A 21598-nucleotide genomic window follows, 5' to 3' on the forward strand; every position below is an offset into this window, starting at 1 on the left:
GCACTGACGACGAAAATGAGAGTGGTGTTTGACGCTTCGTCACATGCCAAAGGATGCAAGTCCCTTAATGACTGCCTTCAAAAGGGTGACAACTTATACCAAGACCTCGTGCAAATTCTGCTACGCTTCAGAACACACCCGGTGGCAGTTATCGCGGACATAGAAAAGGCATTCCTTCAAATTGCGATTCGGGAGGACGACAGAGACGCTTTCCGCTTTCTCTGGTTTGCAGAAGGAGATTTATCCAAGGGCAAGCTGCAAGAGTGGAGGATGACACGAGTGCCTTTTGGAGCTACATGTAGCCCATTTTTGCTCACGGCTACTATTCTCTACCACGTGAAAAGAGCACCGGCTGTCATGGCACAAACAGCGCAAACTCTTGCCGAGTCGTTTTACGTGGATGACTTAGTCACTGGTGCCGACACAGAAGAGGAAGCCGCTAAACTATGCCGAGAAGCGCGCACAATAATGAAATCGGCCGGCATGACATTGCGAAAATGGACAACAAATTCAGCAAATTTGATGCGCACGCTTGAAAATCAAGTGGAATCTACTAGTAATGAGATGGTCGTTCTTCACGAAACGTCGGTCAAGGTCCTGGGTTTGGTTTGGAATCCTGCAACGGATGAATTCAACTTTTCGGTTGAAAATCTACTCCGGTTTTTGACAGCACAGACGGGTACAAAACGATTTGTCTTGCAGTCAGCATCAAGAATATTTGACCCTTTGGGATTTGTAGGACCATATACTATTGCCATACGAATATTGTTTCAGAGACTGTGGATACGAGGAATTGGCTGGGATGAAGTCCTACCCAATGACCTGCAAAAAGAATGGAATGATTGGGTCATCCAGCTGCCGCAACTGCAAGACGTCGTCGTTCCTCGCTATCTGGGCGGCGGAGCAAGGAAGACCAATGTGCTTCAAGTACATGTTTTCTGCGATGCCAGTCCAGTGGCATACGGAACAGCGATATACGTCGTATCAAGTCCTGAGGAGCCGATACTGTTGATTGCGAAGTCCCGTGTAGCACCCATTAAGGAAACAACGCTGCCGCGATTGGAGCTGCTGGCTGCCTTAATCGGCTCAAGAATGTTGGCATACGTGAAAAGGGCTTTGAGGAATGTTCAAGTTGACTACACGATGTGGACAGATTCCGCCATTGTGTTGTCATGGATAAAAGGTGACGTCAAAAAGTGGAAACAGTTCATAGCCAACAGAGTCAATGAAATTAGGTGCACTACAGATCCATCAAAGTGGAGATACTGTCCTGGAACGGACAACCCGGCTGACCTACTCACACGTGGCGCGACGCTTGAAAGACTGATGTGCAGCTCGAAATGGTGGCATGGTCCCGAGTGGCTAACTAAACCGATGTCTGAATGGCCCCGACAGTTCTGTGAACTAGACATAGCGGAAGCCACCCAAGGTGAAGTTACAACAGTCCACGTCGCACTAATGACACGCTTCTCAGTTCCGATAATTGATACTCAACGGTACAGCAGGCTTCAACGGCTACTCAGAGTCACTGCGTGGATTTTCAGATTTACTGACCGATGCAGAAAAAGAAGTAATCATACAGGACATCTCGTGGCAACAGAAATCCTGAACGCTGAACAGTATTGGATAAAATGTACACAAGAGCAAGGCTTTCTTGAAGAACTCACCACTTTGACCAACGGCCAACCAGTCGAGTCTACATCTCGAATCGCTGAACTACGCCCTTACATAGACAAAGACGGAATTCTTCGGGTTGGAGGCCGTTTATCCCTCATGCATTCCACACAAGATGTCAAGCACCCAATCATAATGCCGTCAAGTCACCACTTTTCGACACTTTTGGCAAACAGAGCCCATCTTCAAGTCTTACATAGAGGAATTAGAGATACACTTACGCAGCTTCGGGAACGCTACTGGATTTGTCGAGCTCGCTCTTTGGTAAAAAGAGTGCTGCATGGCTGCAATATATGCAAGCGTTTCAGTGCGGGCCCAGGAACTGCTGAGACTGCTCCGTTAACAAGTCATCGAGTGACACCAACGAACCCGTTCGAAGTTGTAGGAGTCGACTTCGCGGGCCCTCTGTATGCACGCACGGAGAAAGGGGACACGAAGTGCTACGTTGCACTTTTTACGTGCGCCGTATCTAGAGCCGCGCATCTCGAGCTTGTCTCGGAAATGACATCCGAGGCTTTCCTGCTGTGCCTACGACGATTTGCAGCTCGGAGAGGATTACCTAGGGTGATCTATTCTGACAACGCACGAAGCTTTCACAAGACATCGGCAGACATAAAGCGGCTAAACCGAATGTTCTCTGAAGAGGACGTCGCTGGTCACCTCAGCACCAACGGCATTTCGTGGAAGTTTATAGCACCAAATGCTCCTTGGTGGGGTGGATGGTGGGAGCGCCTTGTACGATCAGTGAAGCTTCCGCTGCGAAAAATTATCGGCAAAGCTCGTCTGAACTACGAAGAAATATCGACAGTGCTGGCGGAGGTCGAAGCAGTCGTAAACTCTAGGCCTCTGACTTTCATCGAGACAGATGCAGGAGAACCTTGCACTTTGACGCCAGCCGAACTTCTCCTTAGACGAAGATTGACTTCCATACCGTATGCGACCGCTGACGAAGTCAACAGTAATTCCAAACGATCAGACGCCATACGCAGACACAACTACAGGAAGCTGCTGGTTGAAAGTTTTTGGAAGCGTTGGCAAAAAGAATACCTGTTGCAATTACGATCTGCACACTTTGCCGACACGAAATCAAATACAGCATTGAAACAAGGGGACATCGTTCTCGTGCATGCGGACAACACTCCACGCCAGCTATGGAAGCTTGCAAGGGTCACGGAAGTGTACCGCAGTGCAGACGGTGTCATTCGTTCTTGCAAGATCAAGTTGCAAGGCGGTCACCTTGCGATCAGGCCGATACAAAGACTGTACCCACTTGAACTATGTGTTTAACTTTGCGCGGCCGGGAATGTTGATTATTTTTCACGTTCTGGGCTGGGACAAGGAAGAAGAAGAAGAGCGCGAGCGAGGGACGCGGGGACGCTCAAGTGACAGCAGAGCGCTTCCGAACGCAGTTAAATAAACAAGTGTTTTTTGCCTTATACCTTAAAGACGGAGTTGAGTCTGATCGCAGTGTCTGGAACGCCATCGTCTCAACAGTATCTTCATTTACTTTCGTTGATTCGCACATGATTTAAAGGGCGAAAGAAGAATTGATTGATTGATATGTGGGGTTTAACGTCCCAAAACCACCATATGAATATGAGAAATGGCGTAGTGGAGGGCTCCGGAAATTTCGACCACCTGTGGTTCTTTAACGTGCACCCAAATCTGAGCACACGGGCCTACAGCATTTCCGCCTCTATCGGAAATGCAGCCGCCGCAGCCGGGATTCGATCCCGGGACTTGCGGGTCAGCAGCCGAGTACCTTAGTCACTAGACCACTGCGGCGGGGCGGCGAGTGAAGAAAGGAAGTGACATCGATTTTCGAGGGCTTGCCGGCTTGTTCATTACCTCGTGTGCAAAACAAATGTTTTATAGTAACTTCCAGATTTAATGAATACACTTACATCACTCCAAAATGAATGAACGAAGCTGAATGTCAGTCGATGGTGTCTCGTTCTCGTCGAATGTTGGTGAATGCCAAGACAACTTCTGCGTTGTTGTTTTTTATGCACGTAGACTGTGATTGTTGTTCTGCCTTCTTTTTGCTGTTGTTTTGTTGTGCATTTTTAAACGCTGTGTTTTGTCTCATGCGGTTTCCTGCCGTCTTTTCCGGTGACTTGTGCGCAGACAAATATAGGCTCTACAGTAACCAATGGCTGCGCAGTTAACAAAGTTCTTCGTTCCCGAGCACAACCTACGATAACGGTCCTTGTGCCGCCACTTTCACCTCTATAGTTTGCTAATTTTTTTACCTATAGCTCTCTCGTTTTCTGTAGCCCGCACGCACGAACTGTGCTAAACCAGTACCCAGTTGCTTAACTTCCGAATGCCGAACTGAGAAAGATTTTTATTCGTGAGAGTTTTAATGCGATATAGCGTTAATGAACTCGTTTCGCAGAAATTTAGCTGTCGGCGGCGCTGGCCTGCCGGGGCGGCTGCTTTGGTTGTGACCTTAAAACAGCGCGTTGGCCTTCAATGAAAATTGGAGGTGTTCGCTTATAAAGATTGGAGCTGGAAGACGTTTTCACTTCAGCTCTCCTTGCGGTACAGTTTAGGTCTCCACCGAGAATTGAAGGCAGGCTAGCGATTGGGAAGGCGACTGTCTGTGTGTGGGGGTGGGGGGTGAGGGGGGTTGTACAGGTGGTGACTTGGTGGCTGGATATCGCTATTGCGTTTCACTCTTAAAGGGCCCCTAAACCACTCCGAGTGCGAAGATGAAACGATGGTTATAGCGCGAGAACAGAACGACGACACAGAGACAAGAAGGACACGACGGACACGTTCTTGCCTCTGTGTCGTCGTTCTGTTCTCGTGCTATAACTATTGTCATGTTACACCAGCTAGCCCAAGCAGCCACACTTCTAAAGCTGCAAAGACGAAACCGGGTAGTTTCTTTCTCGCCTTCCCTGCACTTCCTAGAAGCACCATCTCCTCGTCGCCACTTAGTTACTCATAAAACACGTGGAATGTCTGCCCTATAAGCCGTGGGCCAGTTAGGATTTTGCGCTTTTTGACTACGCGCTGCTATCTCTGCTTGCGCTGTCACCAAATTGAGAAAATGAAGTGAAATCAGATTTTCGCGCTCAATAGCCAATGCATTACAAGGCACGACGTGCATGCGACTGCATGGTAAAGCGGAGTACAAAACGATTCACGACAGCTATTTCTCGTATATTGACCAATCCAGAGCTTATTTCATCGTCGCGTGAACAAACTGCTGACGTCATGAGTTGCGCCGCGAGAACGGGGAACTCAGGGAACGAATAAAATGCTTGTCTTTGTTTTTTCAGAGGTTTTTTAGGGGCCCTTTAGAGGCGAAGCTTGAAGGTCCCACATTATTTTTAACTGGCTCCGATGACGACATGTCCAACATGACCATTCACTCAATCTTCATTTTTCATACACTTTTGGCGTAAGGTTTAGAGTGAATATTGAGCCATTTCTTTTATTGACATATAGGTACCTGCGCAGCTGTTACTTTTATCACAATATAGTCAGCCTCCATCAATAATGTGAACTTGCATGGCCACAGATTCGAGTTTTTGTGAATGATATTCATTGCCGTAACCACTCTGTTACCGGTCCCACATTACTAAAACATGGCTATATTATTAACCACAGCTCAGCAACGCGTTCATACGTTTCTTGCCATTGAGCTGCCAAAGTATGATCAATCAATTAAGTGGGTCTCAATAGGCAGTTTTAGAAAAGGGCTCGTAGCAAAACTGTTGCCGGGTACGTGCGCTACTTTCGAAATATAATGTGGCTATTGAAGAGGCCGGCGTATGATGCTTGCGCCATGGTGACAAACGTTAAGCGACGCTTTGGGTGGCCGTACTCTCAAACTTCCTATCAAGGGAATCCGCCCAGCCGCGGTGGTCTAGTGGCTAAGGTACTCGGCTGCTGACCCGCAGGTTACGGGATCGAATCTTGGCTGCGGCGACTGCCTTTCCGATGGAGGCGGAAATGTTGTAGGCCCGTGTGATCAGAATTGGGGGCACGTTAAAGAACCCCAGGTGGTCTAAATCTCCGGAGCCCTCCACTACGGCGTCTCTCATAATCATATGGTGGTTTTGGGACGTTAAACCCCACATATCAATCAATATAAATCAAAATAATTCGGTAAAAGCGAGAAGCTAACGCATGCAGGACCCCAGATATTGCCAGACAAGATAACTCAATCGAACGAGTTTGGTTCTTAAAAGGTAGTTAATACTTTTAAAGAGACACAAAAGTGACGTAATGAGTTGCTTTTGACTGATAAATTATACCCTCAACACTCTACTGTCAACATTTTCAGCATCATAGCCTCACGAATAAACGAGGAAATCAAGGTGAAACTTTTATTTCTGATTTTCGCACCGGGACATCTGCGTGTGACGTTATGGAGTTCAAAAGTTTTTATTTGTAATTTGTCCACACTGGTTCAACCAACTTTTCTCAAACTTACGTTAAATCTTGCGCCAATCAGAAGACAATCTACTTCATATTTAGTGACTGGGACCTACGTAAGCAATAATATAATCCCTCAAAATCTACAACGTCAGGACGATTGGCGGACTAACTTCAAAACGGCGCCGCCCCCCGCGGCTTCTTTTCTTTTGCGCATTGTTTTTGGTAATTTCGGTCAAGTGTGGTGACAAGTACAAAAACATATTTTTTTCTCTTTAGTGTCTTTTTAAGTCTCAAGTACCCTTTGCATAAATGAAAATGTGGCCGCACAAGCCTGTAAAAATTCAGTAACAATAAAAAGGTAAGTACAACTAAGTTGCAATTGTACAATAATCAATTTTTAGAATTAAGTGTAGAAATACTGAACTGATTAGCATGGTGTGGTTGTAGCCTTGCCTTAATATTCATTATTGAAACCATAGGTTGGTTGACTGAGTTTTGTAAACACCTAATTGAAGGGCAGCAGGCAAGATGAGAATAATGGATGTCTTCTGTATAACTTCCTGCTTTGAAGGGAAATACTGATAAAATGAAAGGCTAGGACCGTAACCACGAGGTACGTTGTAGAAAAATTAGACGAAGAGAGATGTACCTGTACTACGCACTTATTGGATAATAGTTGTTATAAGGTGGTCTTGGTAAAGTATAAAATGTCACATTGTTCAAAATAATGTACCTGGAAAGCACGTGTGGGCTCCTTGTGAAAAACACATAAAAGATGAATTTGTAGCGCGCGCACAATAATTTGTTTATATATCAGCGCCTCATTCAATTTCACAATGTTTACACTCGTAATGATGATCGGCAACAATCACTCGCAGCGCACGGGAAGTGACCCTCAGCAAACTAAAATAAATCTAGAATAAGTGCTAACTGAGGTGAATAGAGCGACACACTTTTTTTGCATTTCATACGCTTGCACCTGACAGTTCGTTTCTATCAGCTTTCCCAGCACCGAACTTACATTTGCCTTCACTAGCAACATCGGAACAAAACGCCTACTTGCGAAATGACACTGCCACAGTATGCCAGCTGAGACGGCGACTGTCCAGTCTAACCGGCCGACTCCGGCCAAACAGATGGACCGTTCCTTTCTTCCCATTATATATACCGGCTTTAACATCGCCACCCAACCCCCCCCGCATCCCATTAGCGGCCTCGCGCTGCTGCGAGAGACGAGCTCGCCAAAGAACAAACGTTTGCTCCGCCGGCGTCCAGCGAGCGCTTCCTTTGCCCGGTTCCTATCAGCGGACTGTCGGCCGGGCCGTTTGCAAACCGGGCGCCGTTTAGGGCCGGCCAAGCCATTAGCAGGCCTTGATAAGCGTGCCGTGAGTAATGGAGAGCTGGCACAGTCTCGGAATAAGGGAAACGAAAGGAGTCCGTAAGAGGAGAGGGGGGGGGGGAGGTATTCAGTCGCCTCATTTCGGCGACAGCGTCGTACGCAACTTGAGTCTCTCAGATGTCTTCTCTTTTCCACAGCTTCGTTTTATCCGTCCCCTTCCCGGCAAATTCCGACCGGCAAGATAGTATAGAAGAACAACATCGCTGCAGGACCGCGCAGCGTCTGTGAGTGAACCGAGTGACCTCCCGCTAGTCGGTGAATCACATTGTTTGAAAGGGAGAGGCGACAAAGACGGCGGTTCGGTCTGAAAGAAAAAGGACCGTGGCGCTACTACGACCACCACTGGGCCGTCGTCCTCCTCGGGCGCTTAATGATCACCCCCAGCAACCGTCGTCGCGAAAAGCTCGGCGTCGACACGTTGGTGCGCTCTAAGAGAGAACAAAGGGAGAGGGCGAATACACCAATTCAGGGACACGAAAGAAGAAGAGAGCACGCACGCACGGCCGCTAGAGTGATGTAGTACTACCGTCGTACGTTGGCTGCGAGGGGCGCGCGCTAATGAAACTGTCCCCGGCGCTGATTCTGCTCTAGCTCGCCAGGCGGCCGAGTGAAAGGAAGGGAAGGAGGAGAGAGGAAAAGTGCTATTGGGTAGAGACAACTTCGCGCCACGGGCGTTGGTTTGGTCTTGACAGGCAGGGCCCACTTTATCCACCCCCACGGCTGTTCTCCCTACGATATGCGACGGACGAAAGCCAGGGAGCTCGTGTCGGCAAACGAAACAAGAGGACGACGTTTTGCAGAGCTCGGTGTAGTCAAGTGCACGGAGACATTAGGGAAGAGAGGGAAGACGGGAACAGCGACCTCGGGCGGAACTCGAACGAGTCGACGGGAGAGTGTCTGGCTACTGTCCTCGGAGAAAGATGACTGCCTGTCTGAAAGAATTGCCGTCTTATCCACGAGCGTTAAGTGCCAACCACTGGCACGCGTATGCACGCGCCTACGCGTCAAAAGCGTCTAGTCGCGCCTGTGGAGGAAAAGGGCGCGCAACTACTGGCACGCGTCGACCGCGTTGACGCCCACGCGTCCAAGGCCGATGCACAATGTTGCTTGATCTTTTGGCTTAGAACTGTCCAAGTTCAGCACAGAATGGCACGTTCTCAACTGGAGCGGGAATGTATGTTTTAGAGGATATGAGAACACGTTAACAAGATGATAGTGCTTCAAACACCACAGTTTAGACTATTTTAGAAGTAATTGACATTTCAGTGCCCAAAGTAACTACAGCGGTATGCACCAGAAATCAACATCGGTGCGTGCGCCGCTCCCGCGAATGAACATTCGCGTCTAGCATACTGTACGTCTATCATAGGCGTGTGCAGGGTTCTCCTTAAGGAGGGGGGGGGGCAAAAGTTTGTCCCAGTGCCCTTCCCCAGGGCTGACTTAGCACCCCCTCCCTATTATGTTAATATATGGAGTTGACATTGAGCTCTCCCCCCCCCCCTCCTCTCTGTGGTGAATGAGGCGTGGCTGCCCTCCTGATCAGGTTTACAAACCACCGGGTTTCTATACCTGCACTACCAAAGTTACTAACAATATCTTGCATATGCTGGTACCTTCAGTATATTTACCAACATATTTTATATCAGTTAACTTAATAATCACGCCTGCAACTTCATGACAGAATTAAGTCAGTCATAAGATTACAATTGAGGCCAGAGTAGCAGGCTTTCGGCTGATGTGCGTGTTCGGAATATCTTCTAATGCAACAAAGCACACCTGGTTCTTACTGATACAACTGATATTGGCCATAAGATAGGAACCAAACACTGCGTAGAATGCCTTCGGGCATTTTCCATAGTCGAAATGTGCTCTAATGCAACTAACTGTGCCTGACACTTCATGATGTGACAGATATCGGTCATAATATTGCAACTGACCCCTGTATGGAAGACTTCTGGGCGTTGTCTTTAGTCAAAGTATTCTCTGAAACGACAAATGACACCCAACTGTTCATGAAGTCACAGATATCGGTTATAATATTAGAACTGAAACCTTAATGCAAGACTTGTGGACGTTGTCTTTAGTCAAAGTATTCTCTTACACGACAAACGACACCCAACTATTCATGAAGTCACAGATATCGTCATAGTATTGGAACTGAACCCTGTATGGAAGACTGCTGGACGTTGTCTTTAGTCAAAGTAGTCTCTAAAACGACAAATGACACCGAACTGTTTATTAAGTCGCAGATATCGGTCATAATATTAGAACTGAAACTTTAATGCAAGACCTCTTGACGTTGTCTTTAGTCAATGTATTCTCTAAAACGACAAACGACATCCAACTGTTTATGAAGTCACAGATATCGGTCATAATATTAGAACTGAAGCCCTAATGCAAGACTTCTGAATGTTGTCTTTAGTCAAAGTATTCTCTACTCTAAAACGACAAACGACACCCACTTATTTATGAAGTCGCAGATATAGGTCATAATATTGGAACTGAACCCTGTATGGAAGACTTCTGGACGTTGTCTTTAGTCAAAGTATTCTCTAAAACGACAAATGACACCGACTTGTTTATTAAGTCGCAGATATTGGTCATAATAGTAGAACTGAAGCACTAATGCAAGACTTCTCAACGTTGTCTTTAGTCAAAGTATTCTCTAAAACGACAAACGACACCCACCTGTTTATGAAGTCACAGATATTGGTCATAATATTGGAACTGAACCCTGTATGAAAGACTTCTGGACGTTGTCTTTAGTCAAAGTATTCTCTAAAGTGACAAGCCGCACCCAACTGTTCATGAAGTCACAGATATCGGTCATAATATTGGAACTGAACCCTGTATAGAAGGCTTTCGAATGTTGTCTGCAACCAAAATGTTCTCCTATGCAACAACCCACACCTACTCTTCATGATGTGACGGATTTAGGTCATGAGACTGTAATTGTACACTGTGCAGAGGGCTTTCGAATGATAAGCGTATCGGAAATATCCTCTAATGCAATAAACCGCACCTCGCTCTTAATAATACAACAGATACTGGTCATAGGAATGGAACCAAGCATTACATATAATGCCTTTGGGCATTTTTTGGGGTAAAAATATGCTTTAACGCAATTAACTGTACCTGAAACCTCATGATAAGACAGATATTGGTCATAGGACTGCAACTGAACCCTGTATGAAATACTTCTGGATGTTGTCTATAGTTAAAGTATTCTGTTAAACGACAAACTGCACTCAACTCTTCACGAAGTCACAGATATCGGTAATAATACTGGAACTGAACCCTGTATGGAAGGCAGTCAAAATGTTCTCCAATACAATAAAACACACCTGACACTTCATGACCCAACAGATATTAGTGATCAGACTGGAACCAAGCACAGCGTGGAACATTTTCAGATGGTATATTTATTTATTTTCAAATACGGCAGCCCAATGTAAGGGTACTGCAGAAGTGGTGTACATATATACAAAATGAAAGCATTTAAACAGTGATATCACATTAAGTGTGCCAAGGTAAACAAATATCACTACCCCCTGAGTGCACCCCAATAAGAAATGAGAGAAACAGAACATTAATATGATACAAGTGCCTCCAAAAAGTCAGACACACTGGTATCACGAACAAAGTCAAGTAGATCATTCCAGTGTTCGACAACTTTATTTGAACGTGTCGGAGAGCACTACAAATGACTTCTAGGCTGGACTGTCATTGCAGATCAGTGCTCTGTTGGAGGTTTCTGCACTTTACAGCTAGGTTCAATATCTTTTAACATCTACAAAGTGCATCTGACACTTCTCGATGAGACAGAAATTGGTTTTGAGACGGCAGCCAAGCACTGTGGCTTTCACATGTCATAAATAGTCAAAATACCCTAGAATGCAATAAAGCATGCCCAAAACTTTTGATCGGACAGATACCGGTCATAGGATTGCACCAGAACACCACAGAAGTTTTGGCAAGGTTCTTAACATAGCCTAACTGAATGTGCTTAAGTGCATGCATATATAGTCCAAGTTAATGTGTATACTAAAAACCTGAAAAGAAATGAAGCAGTCTTTGGAAACACATACAAAGATTCAATGTTTGAAACCATCTAATAATATCTTCAGCTCATTACAGTCTAGAGGAACAGATAAATACATGCACAGTTCTGAAAGATTTCATAAGTCACATGAGGCACTTTTTGCATTTCTTCTATACAAAGTGCAGTACAGTACTAGTGCACCTTCATTCTTTCTGTGCATACATGTGGTGACCTTCTCTTCCTACTATTGTGTCATCGTGCAGCTAATTTCAAATCAGGCGCTTCTCACAAGGTTTTCAGTTATCTGTCTAGCTGTAAACAAAACGCGTGTTATATTATAGTGAACTGTAAAACGATGGAGAAGCACCATCGTATGCCTACAGCTATGAGTATCAGAATGAACTATAAATTAAGAATGTGTATGTTAGAATGCCTCCAAACAATGTATGTGCAACTGAGCGTGGCCGAGAAGCAGAAGAAGCGAGAAGTGAAATAACAGGCAATACCAGCAGCACTTAATCATGCAACTTTCTTTTTCGATCACCACAGCAACGCACGCTCTAGTTTCTATCTTGGATATGAATGGACATGAGACTGCTGACAGCTGAATGTGTCAGCGTCGCTGGTACCCGTCACGAAATCACATCACACTGATACCAGCCAGAGCACGCTTGTTATAGCTTGACAACACACGAAAACGATTTGCACCGAAGCCAACGAATGTTTCAGCGTTATACAATTCGCGAATACACTTATATAAGTACGTACGATTTCACATCACCAAAATGTGCTGGCTAGTGCGAGGTTCACTTTCAGCGATGATGAATACCGATGTTGAAAACAAACACAGTGTAGATAAAAACTCCTCCGTATGCACTACGCAATGTTTTGGGCGTCGTATACGGTGTCTATGTTGCGACGGAAACTACCGTAGATCTTTCTCAGCCGATGTTCCTCGCATGTGTTGGTTCATACGAACTGGACGGTAGAGGCCTACGCTGGATCCAGATGACACCGCTCTGAATTGCCTCCGCGGTAGGCGAGGGCTCGCGCTCAAAGCTTCGAACCTCCGAAGTCTGTTCACACTTATTTTTAGCACAGAAAATCACAAATCAAAGCACAAGAACACCGACATGCTCCAGTAGTCTGTGCGATGTTTTCGCTCGGCCGACGATCGCACTCGGGACCGGTGCCGGCATTTGGTGGATTTGTCGGCGTCGCTCGAACTCGGCACGAAACCGCGTCGCGCTGGTAGCACTCGCAGTCGTTCGTCGTTTCGTTGTCGTTCTAGATTACGAAGCGGTCATTCAGGAACGTTTGGAGTAGTTTTCATGCTTGCTTTCAGCACTCGGCTGTGCCTTCGAAGCGGCGGCCATTAGGCACAGCATTCGAAGTCATCGCGGCCTCTGGTTGGTTGGCGCGCGGCCTCTGGTTGGTTGGCGCCGCTGTACGCGTGTTGACGTAGCGTACGCGAGGCGAAATATCAAGCCCGGCTTGATCCCTCGCGCCTGCTCGCGTATGCCCCTCCGAAGTCGACGCCGAGAGGCGCATTTGACGCTTTTGACGCGTAGACGCGAGCATACGCGTGCCAGTGGTTGGCACTTTAGGGTGGATGCCATGGTTGGCGTTAACGTCAAGTTATGGTGCTTCTAGTGAAGCGTAGCGTGCGAGAAACCTTTGTGTAACGCGTAGACCGGTAACAGATTTACGTTAAACAAGTCATTGTGCGCAACTTCAACCTCACGTAGTGACTATACGGCAAACCATCTGGGCGTGATGCCGCAAGGTGAAGAAAAGTTCGTGAATCTTCGTCGACCTGGCGAAGTTCGGCAAATCTTATTTGGCGTATTCGCTGTTCTAGTATTTCTACTGAAGTCTGCTGGGCTCTGTTGCTGCCAGAGATTCAGGTACTGACACCAACCTGAAAGAAAACTAACTACATCCTTTCTTGTAAGAGTAGTTATAGAGATATCGTGCGTCACATCAGCACGACAAAAACCTCTGTGTGTCCAACACTTACTTGCAGTCCTCCAATTTCACGGTTTGTTTTTAAATTTTGTACTTAGACTTACCCATTACACTTTTATGCGGCCGTGCCATAGCAGTGTGTGTGTGTGTGTGTGTGTGTGTGTGTGTGTGTGTGTGTGTGTGTGTGTGTGCGTGTGTGTGTGCGTGCGTGCGTGCGTGCGTGCGTGCGTGTGTGTGTGTGTGTGTGTGTGTGTGTGTGTGTGTGTGTGTGTGTGTGTGTGTGTGTGTGTGTGTGTGTGTGTCGGTCAATCACCGTTAGGAAGGCCCTTTCAGTGAGCGATGTTGGACTAATTACGTGATTTATTAGCTGAGCAAAATAAAAACATAGAAACTAGTATTTATAGGCACATTATTTTCGGTGGTCACATTAATAATGGAGAGTTAACCTAGCCAGCTCACATCTCGAGAAACGCATGAAGCTATTACACAATAAACTACGTATTGTCAATTTTTATGACATATTTTATACAGGCGAACTCCTTACTTTCATGAGCGTGCGAAAACTGCAAACCTGAAGTTTTATTATAGGCACGACAATTACACTTAGGCTCTGTACAGCCGCGAATTTCATTGCCCGGCTTCTTTTATATGTAGGGAACACGACTGTTTTGCATTATTTTTAATCTCGAATAGCGTTATCGAGTGGTACATGTGAGATGTACGATAAATCACCGTGGGAAATATATTGTCACGCTTTCTTTATTGTTTAACTTTGCTATATAACTATATAAGAAATGAGAATACTAAGTGTTGTGAAGGTAATGTTGGTTAGAATAGTTTTGTTAGCATCATGTAAGCATAAGAAAAGAAACTAGAAAAGTAAAGTAAGCAAATCCTGGCAACCATTAGAAAAATAGACGAATTCACTTAACGCTTTACAAATGAAGATTGTTTCTTAATCACAGGAGTGTTCTTACATCATAAGGCGTGCAAACGTGGTTTTGCGCGAATGTAACCCTAATTATATTTCGGTGTATTTCTTCCCGTTATCTGATTTCATAAGTTGCAACACATAAAAAAACGGTTGCTAGGCCAAAGAAAATGAGTCAATGAAATAACCATAAAACACTCCTTTAATTTATTTCTTCAAGTATCTAACACACAATGTGAAGTATTTTTGATTCGCTTTTGAGCTTCACCAGCTTGTATGTTACAATTAAATACTACGCTGTCTTTAATTGAGAAATGATATGTTTGCAGACCGCGCAAAAGAATTTCTCATAAGTTATGCCATACGCGGAAAGAAGAAGGAACTAAAAGATGTGGTGTTCTTACAGCGAAACTGTACATGCGTAGGTGAAATGTGATTTGTTTCGTCCTATGTACGCAAACACTTCTATAGCGTGTATGCTCCACAGAAATTTGACAGGCCCCAGTACTCGCAGCTTATCCGCTAAAAACGCAGAAGGAAAAACGCAGGTGGCGAACACGAATTAGGATTTTGGAACAGAGGGGCCCAATAATTAAGAAAATCTTGAATCAACCCTCGGTAATAACCTAAATATGAACACTGGGGATGTACGTTTCAGCTTTACTGGTTAACCTTTTGTACGCAAGGCTAAGTGAGATTTTTGATAGTGAAGTATTTCCGTATGTATGCAAATAATAAATTCGTATCAACCAGATACGGGATTGTAATAGCATTGATATATATGTTTTGACGAGTACATTAACATCAATGCGCCTTTTTGTCTGCACCTGGATCCTCTAAGTAGTAATGTCTTCTACAAACAAATTTGCTCGTAGCATCGAAATAGTAGATGGTGCGGTGCGGCTTGTGACCATGCACTGCGGCTGCGTGGGAACCGTTGAAAACAACCCGTGTCTTTGTTCTCGCTACAGCTCACTGAGACGGGCCCACTCATATTTGTTAGTACGACTTGATGATCAGTTGATTTCAAGGCATGGAATGCTGGGACGTTCGAGTTACGCTGTGTAGAGCGTGTGAATAATATATAGAGCATGTGTAGAGCATGTGAATAGTCGGCGCTCTTGCTTTTTCGCTTTTTTTTTATCCCTTCCTTTTTTTTCTGTGTAACATAGCAAAGGGAACAAAAGTCGGTAAACATCGCTGCCTTGCATGAAAGATACACATCTATTAGCATGGGTAGCTCGGAAAAAAAACGAACAAACAAATACTGCCTTGCTTGGCTCTGAAAGAGGAAATTGAAGTCTGCAGATTTACCATTGGAAAATGTGACGGATAGTCTGATTAGAAAGCATCTCGGAACTCAGTACACGAGCATGTTCGTGTTATTTTCGCAATATTAGCATAACTTTCTGAGATAAACTAAGGACATTTTGGTGTTTCTAACACGTAGTATTTTCAACATGTAGTGTTTGTAATACTGTAGCGTTTATAATGGAAGCACGATCAGTACACATGGACTTGTTTACTATAAGAAACATTACTTTAAAAGGCTTCTGCATAGTCCACAGATGACGAGGACATCGAGACAACACCTAAAACAAATCACCTTTACGCCAATACGACTAATATTGTGTGCAAAATAAAATTAAAACCAATTTCATGCCTGGGAAATTTGAGGTAACTGCGGAGAACAAATCCACCACCAAGCGAACAACAGACTGAGTTGTTGGTAGATGTTTCTTCGTCGTCATTCCCTTCTTTTTTTCTCTCATTTAACCTTCTCTCTTTACTTCATTCTATATTACTATCTCTCCTCCTTTTCTTCTTCCCTACATTATGAGCTCCTCCTGACACACGCTTCTTGTTTCCAGCCTTACTATACTATACAAGGCCGCATGCTTTACCATTTGCCTTACTGCTTTCCTACTATTCACTCTCACATCCCACCTTCTCAACTCTCTTTTGTTTCCATCCCCTTTGATACACTACACTATACTACACTTAAAATCAGGTCTCACTGCTAAGTGACCGGATATAGACAGGAAACTGAACATTTTCGTTTGATTTCTCGAATATACACTGCATTTAACCTCACCGGATTAAGAGAATAAGCTATGATATGCTTGACAGACACCCACTGTCTGTGGCGCATAAACTATACTATACAAATTAATTAATGTTTCACCCTCACCCCTCGTTCTTTCATTCCTCCTCACCCTCACATGACTACTCCTAAGCTAACTTCCCTTACCGTTCTCCTTGCTACAACACACTATAGCCATGCTTTGTTAGAAGCTACCTGGCACATACCACTTTCTGCGGCGCATAAGCTATACTATACTAGCACACAAGCACAAAAGTATGCAAGTATGCAAGTATAGAAGTATGCTTCACCCTCTTCTTTACTCTTTTAATTCCTTCTCAGCCTCCAATCACTCCTCGTCAGCTCACTTTTCTTTACATCACCCTTGCTAGAATATACCATGCATGACTATGCCGTACTGGGAGCAGCTTCGTACAACCCGCTTTCAGTGGCGCATAACTACCGAGTTTTAGTTATACGACACCTGCGTTACATCGACATTTAACAGCTCTGCTGATAAAACGAGTGTCACACAGATGAAGTCAGGAGAGACAATTCAAATGAATGTTTCGCAAGTCAAGCTTTACAAGAAATATAAGAAGAAAAAAAAAACAACCCTGCAAAGTAAAGGTGCGAAAGGATTGCTGTGCCGAGCGAAAGCGAATCGAGAGACCGAGTTTCACATCTCATAAGTACAAGTTGCTGAAATAAAGGTTTTTGGACCCCATAAAAGCGGTAAAAATTGCACTCATGGTAAAGAAAATCTGATAATAACTATTGCAATGTGCAAGAAGATCGGACAGACGGGCATTGGCAATAATGTAGTAAAAATTCTTTGTGGTGGAAGCTATTCTGTCAGGTAGAGGCGAATAATACTGTGGCAAAAAAAAAAATAACAGACGTGTGACCATCGAGCTCCTCGCTAGCTGATAGGACGAAGTGCAGACAATAAAAATCGTAAAGTAAGTACATAGACAGGACACAAAAATTAAACAATAAGAAAAAAACAAAAAGAGAGCTTCAAGCAGCAGCAAAAATAAGTCAAAAGCACCTTCATTCAAGCTTAGGTGCGGCCAAAACGAAACAATGCAGTTAAAAAAGATATAGAGGTTGAAGCTTATTTTAACACTTACTCGACCGTAAAAGTTTCGTGTGCTGCCTATTACGAAAGCACGTGTGATGTATAACCTTTTCCGCGGTAGTGAGCATCACAAGCTTAATTAAGTGGCGAGAATGAGCTACATTACATCATGATTACACCATAATTGAAAGTAATCGGGTTGTAAAAAAAGCTAGAAGTATAAGAAGGTCTCGCAATTTTCAATTTCATGCAGGTCGAAGGAAGTGATAAAAATGTACAACAGGCGGCCGGCAGTCCCAAGGAGCGAAGACTGAGCTGACACACTCGGCTGCCGTCAACGCCTTTTCCCTGATGGGCAACGAAGCAGCTGAGCAAAGTTGGAAAGTCCCCGTGTGTCGTATTGTCGGTGGACAACTGCTGCAGGCACTTGAGACCTTTTGTACGAGCTAAGGGATGCAGTGATGATTTGATTGATTTGTGGGGTTTAACGTCCCAAAAACACCATATGATTATGAGAGACGCCGTAGTGGAGGGCTCCGGAAATTTTGACCACCTGGGGTTCTTTAACGTGCACCCAAATCTGAGTACACGGGCCTACAACATTTCCGCCTCCATCGGAAATGCAGCCGCCACAGCCGGGATTCGAACCCGCGACCTGCGGGTCAGCAGCCGAGTACCTTAGCCACTAGACCACCGTGGCGGGGCCTAAGGGATGCAGTGAGCTACTGGTGCAATACTCATGAAAAAAACAAACGCAGGTAAGAACAGTACGTACAGATGGAAACACGACATCGTTTTCTTATTAATATAACAGCTGCTCTGAGGGATTCCCCGCAATAACATTCGCATTTCACTTCAGATCTGGCCACTAGAAGGAGTTGGCTCTTGTGCAAGTGTTCGAGTCAAAACTGTAAGCCAACATGACGCGAACTGTGGATGCTTGAAATGAAAGTGCATCTATCAAAATTTCGCGTTCGAATCAGCGTGTGCTGTACGTGCCGTATGTGCTTGTCCTGTTCTTACTTGTCTTTCTCTTGCATTGATTTCCATTTGTGCGTCTTAGTATAGTGCGCTGCATAATTTACCTATGAGCAACCAAGTAGACCTAATCTTCGTTTTTCTAGAGGAGCACTAGTTAATCTTTGACATCCTCGAATGGTATTCTTTTGAATGATTCAGCAAATGCAATGGCACTTAGTGAAAATGCATGACTCAACAAGAATAAGTATGTCCAGCATGACATGACCTTTGGCCTTTCAAGGACGTGTTTGAGCTAGACTGCGGAGAGTTGAAGCAGTCGGTAGGGTAAGCCACATTGTAAGAAAAAAACAAAAACAAAACAAAACTGAGCGTTCAGGTATGTGCAACACTGCAGTGCACAGTCGGGAAGCATCCGTAATGAACAGTGCTGCGCGAAGTCATCAAGTCGTTGACCAAGGCACTTTAAGTGGGACGGTGAAATTACTGTAGATTTTTCTCTCAAAGTAAACCAGTAGTTCTGTTCGTGCATTTGAAACAGTATACAACGCTGTATTTAACATTATAATTTACGAACTCGTTTGAGTGCCGCCATCTTGTTGCGTTAAAGTTGGCCTAATGTATTGCCTAGTGCTGCGGTCGATTCACACGCATGAAAACGGATGTCCAGTTCCATTGTGCATTTCTGACCTCGCTAATTTCACGTCATGACCTAAAAAACTGAGAAGTGATGTAGGAGACCAAGGAGGGAGGTGACCATGAACCTAAAATGAGATCGTCGGTATTATTCGGGCATTGTTTTACTACGGATAGGCCTTTTATTGTTTCTCAAAGAATGAAAGGATACAAAAAACACAACGCACACTCATACGCGCACTCTAGGCTTTCTGATCGATAACTCGTGCCTATACACATCTGAAAGAGACAAAAAGGGGTCAATGCAGTAGGGTTCTTAAAATGAGCGTTTTCGGAGGATCGGCTGGCAGCTGTACGAGCGGGCACTAACCTTCAAGGATACAGTGCTTGCGTGTTAATGTGCTTCAATGAAAAAATTACATATTTTCCTGCTTGGCACAGGCTAAAATTGATAACAGACGTGAATCAGACTTTTGGCGGATCGCTGTCAGGTGTGTTAAACGAGCACTGAGGGAACAAGTCTAAGATGATTTCTTCTCGTTCCGTCACTACAGCAGTATACTTTCTTTTTATTCCACACTGCGTCGGTGAAGATGTACTTACTATGAGAATGATGGCGATGGCGCTACATCTGCTGAATTTTCTTCATTACACTTTTCTATGCTTGATGTACGGCTTGAAGAAAACAGTTCAAAAATAATAGAAAACAGTCAGAAGCACTCGGGCCTGCAGCGTTTCTTGTCAATTTACGCCTTGTCAGTTTGGTAACTGCGCTTGAGGAGTTCTTTCAAGTTGCGCAGTGACAGCTTGTCACATCTTGCAGGCGCTCTTTATCCAATTGGAGATACTTTGAAGCTATGTCAAGCTCATCGCTCTCGCGTATACCGTCTTATCACCTGCGTAATGCGCCTTCCACCAGGCGATGACTTATTGGTCTGCAAACTGTCGTTAAGGCAGCTGATACTGCACCAATTCAACATATCACTTGTGACGCTTGCACTTAGAGCTCATGTTCTAACACCGAAACTCTTAGTATCTAGGAAACGTCTGTGGCTGATGGCAAGACGTCAGACTTCTGTAGTTTTGATTTTACTGATATGCCGCTATTCTTTTTTTTTCTTTTTCATTTTGTTGCCTATTCGGCAGTTAGAGGAAGAACGACGTAGTTCGCCGCGTGGTCACCAAGAAATTAGCTGCTGAATTTCTTTTGCAAATGCATATAGATTCTATGAGAGAAGTATCTTTTTGGTAATATATACGCTTAAGAAGCATGGTGGCGTTACATTTTGGACTTTTTGAGGAGCCCCGCGCCCCGCATTCAGGCGCCCGGGTGCTTTTCACGCAGCGGGCAGCGCTGGTCATGTATGTGTCCCGTCGTGCGACTCACCCTAGTAGCGCTGCTGGAGACGCAGGTAATCCGGGCTTTGGCTGCCTGCGCTGTGGTCCGGAGAAGGCGGCGATAGCAGCGGCGGCGGCAGGCCGACCCGGGCCGCGGCGCAGCGCCGAGGCGTGCGCTGCTGAGGCGCCCAGGGCATCGCGCCTCCTCGCGGACCAGCCACCGCCGCGTAGGCGAGGGTTGAGCGGGCAGGGGGCCGGCCCCCCGAGGTTCTCCCCCCCACCTCACGCACTCGAGGCTCACAGAAGAAAGGGGGGACGGACGTCCGGAAGGTTTGTTTCCTCGCTCGGGATGGGAAAGAGAAACGAGAGGCGTCACTGAGGCAGTCCCGCCGGAACACCCCAAGCGTCCGCCGCGGGCAGGTGTAGGGCTACGACGTGGACTCAAGCAGGGCCCAGGTCATCGTCGGTGCGCCGTGGTTCGGCCGTCGGAAGCCGAAGCGTTGTTGCGACGCCGAAGGTCGTCCGGCATCGAGGGTCGCCATGTTGGCCAGCGCCGAGGGAGCGCTGTGCACTGCGCAGACGCGCCGCGGCTGCTGCCGATTCCCGCTCTGTCTTCCGGTCCCCCGCGCGCGGAACCGCTGCCACCCTCCCACTTTCGGGTTCCAGCTCTGCGCTTCGTCTGTGCGGGAGTGTGTGTGTGTGTGAGGCGGCCGCGCACCCAGCGCTCGGGGCGACCACCATCGACCGTGGGCCGAGCGCGCAGCCAATGCTGCGCCACCTTCTTCGCGGGACGAAACAAAACGCACGGGGCAAGCAATCGCGGAAGCAAATAGTTTGTCTCGTTAAACCTGCCCCGTCCCTTTCCTTTGGAGCTCACGTGAACGGCACGTGCACGGTTGCCTAACCGTGCCTTCAGCTCCCCATGAAACGGTGGCCTCCAGCACTGCGCGCTTCCCTCGGGTACTGCCTTAAATGGCTCCTTCGTGAGCATTAATATAAAGGAATGACTCTCTACACTTGAGCTAAAGGAAGTGGAAAGGGCCCTAATGCAACTGAAAGAGGCAGTAGATAAA

At 45.8% G+C, this 21598-nt stretch overlaps 1 protein-coding gene across 1 annotated transcript in view; it reads right to left on the reverse strand.

Annotated features, from left to right (window-relative positions):
* The window catches only part of smog (G-protein coupled receptor 158 smog), a 170842-nt gene extending 150054 nt beyond the window's left edge, over nt 1-20788 (reverse strand). Inside the window, exon 1 of the mRNA XM_075892109.1 lies at nt 20575-20788. The gene's annotated coding sequence lies outside the window, so the exon portion shown is untranslated. The remainder of the gene's footprint in view (nt 1-20574) is intronic.
* Nucleotides 20789-21598: the final 810 nt, after the last annotated feature.

This window comes from Rhipicephalus microplus, chromosome 4 (assembly GCF_043290135.1).
Source record: "Rhipicephalus microplus isolate Deutch F79 chromosome 4, USDA_Rmic, whole genome shotgun sequence".
Classification (NCBI taxonomy): Eukaryota; Metazoa; Arthropoda; class Arachnida; order Ixodida; family Ixodidae; genus Rhipicephalus; species Rhipicephalus microplus.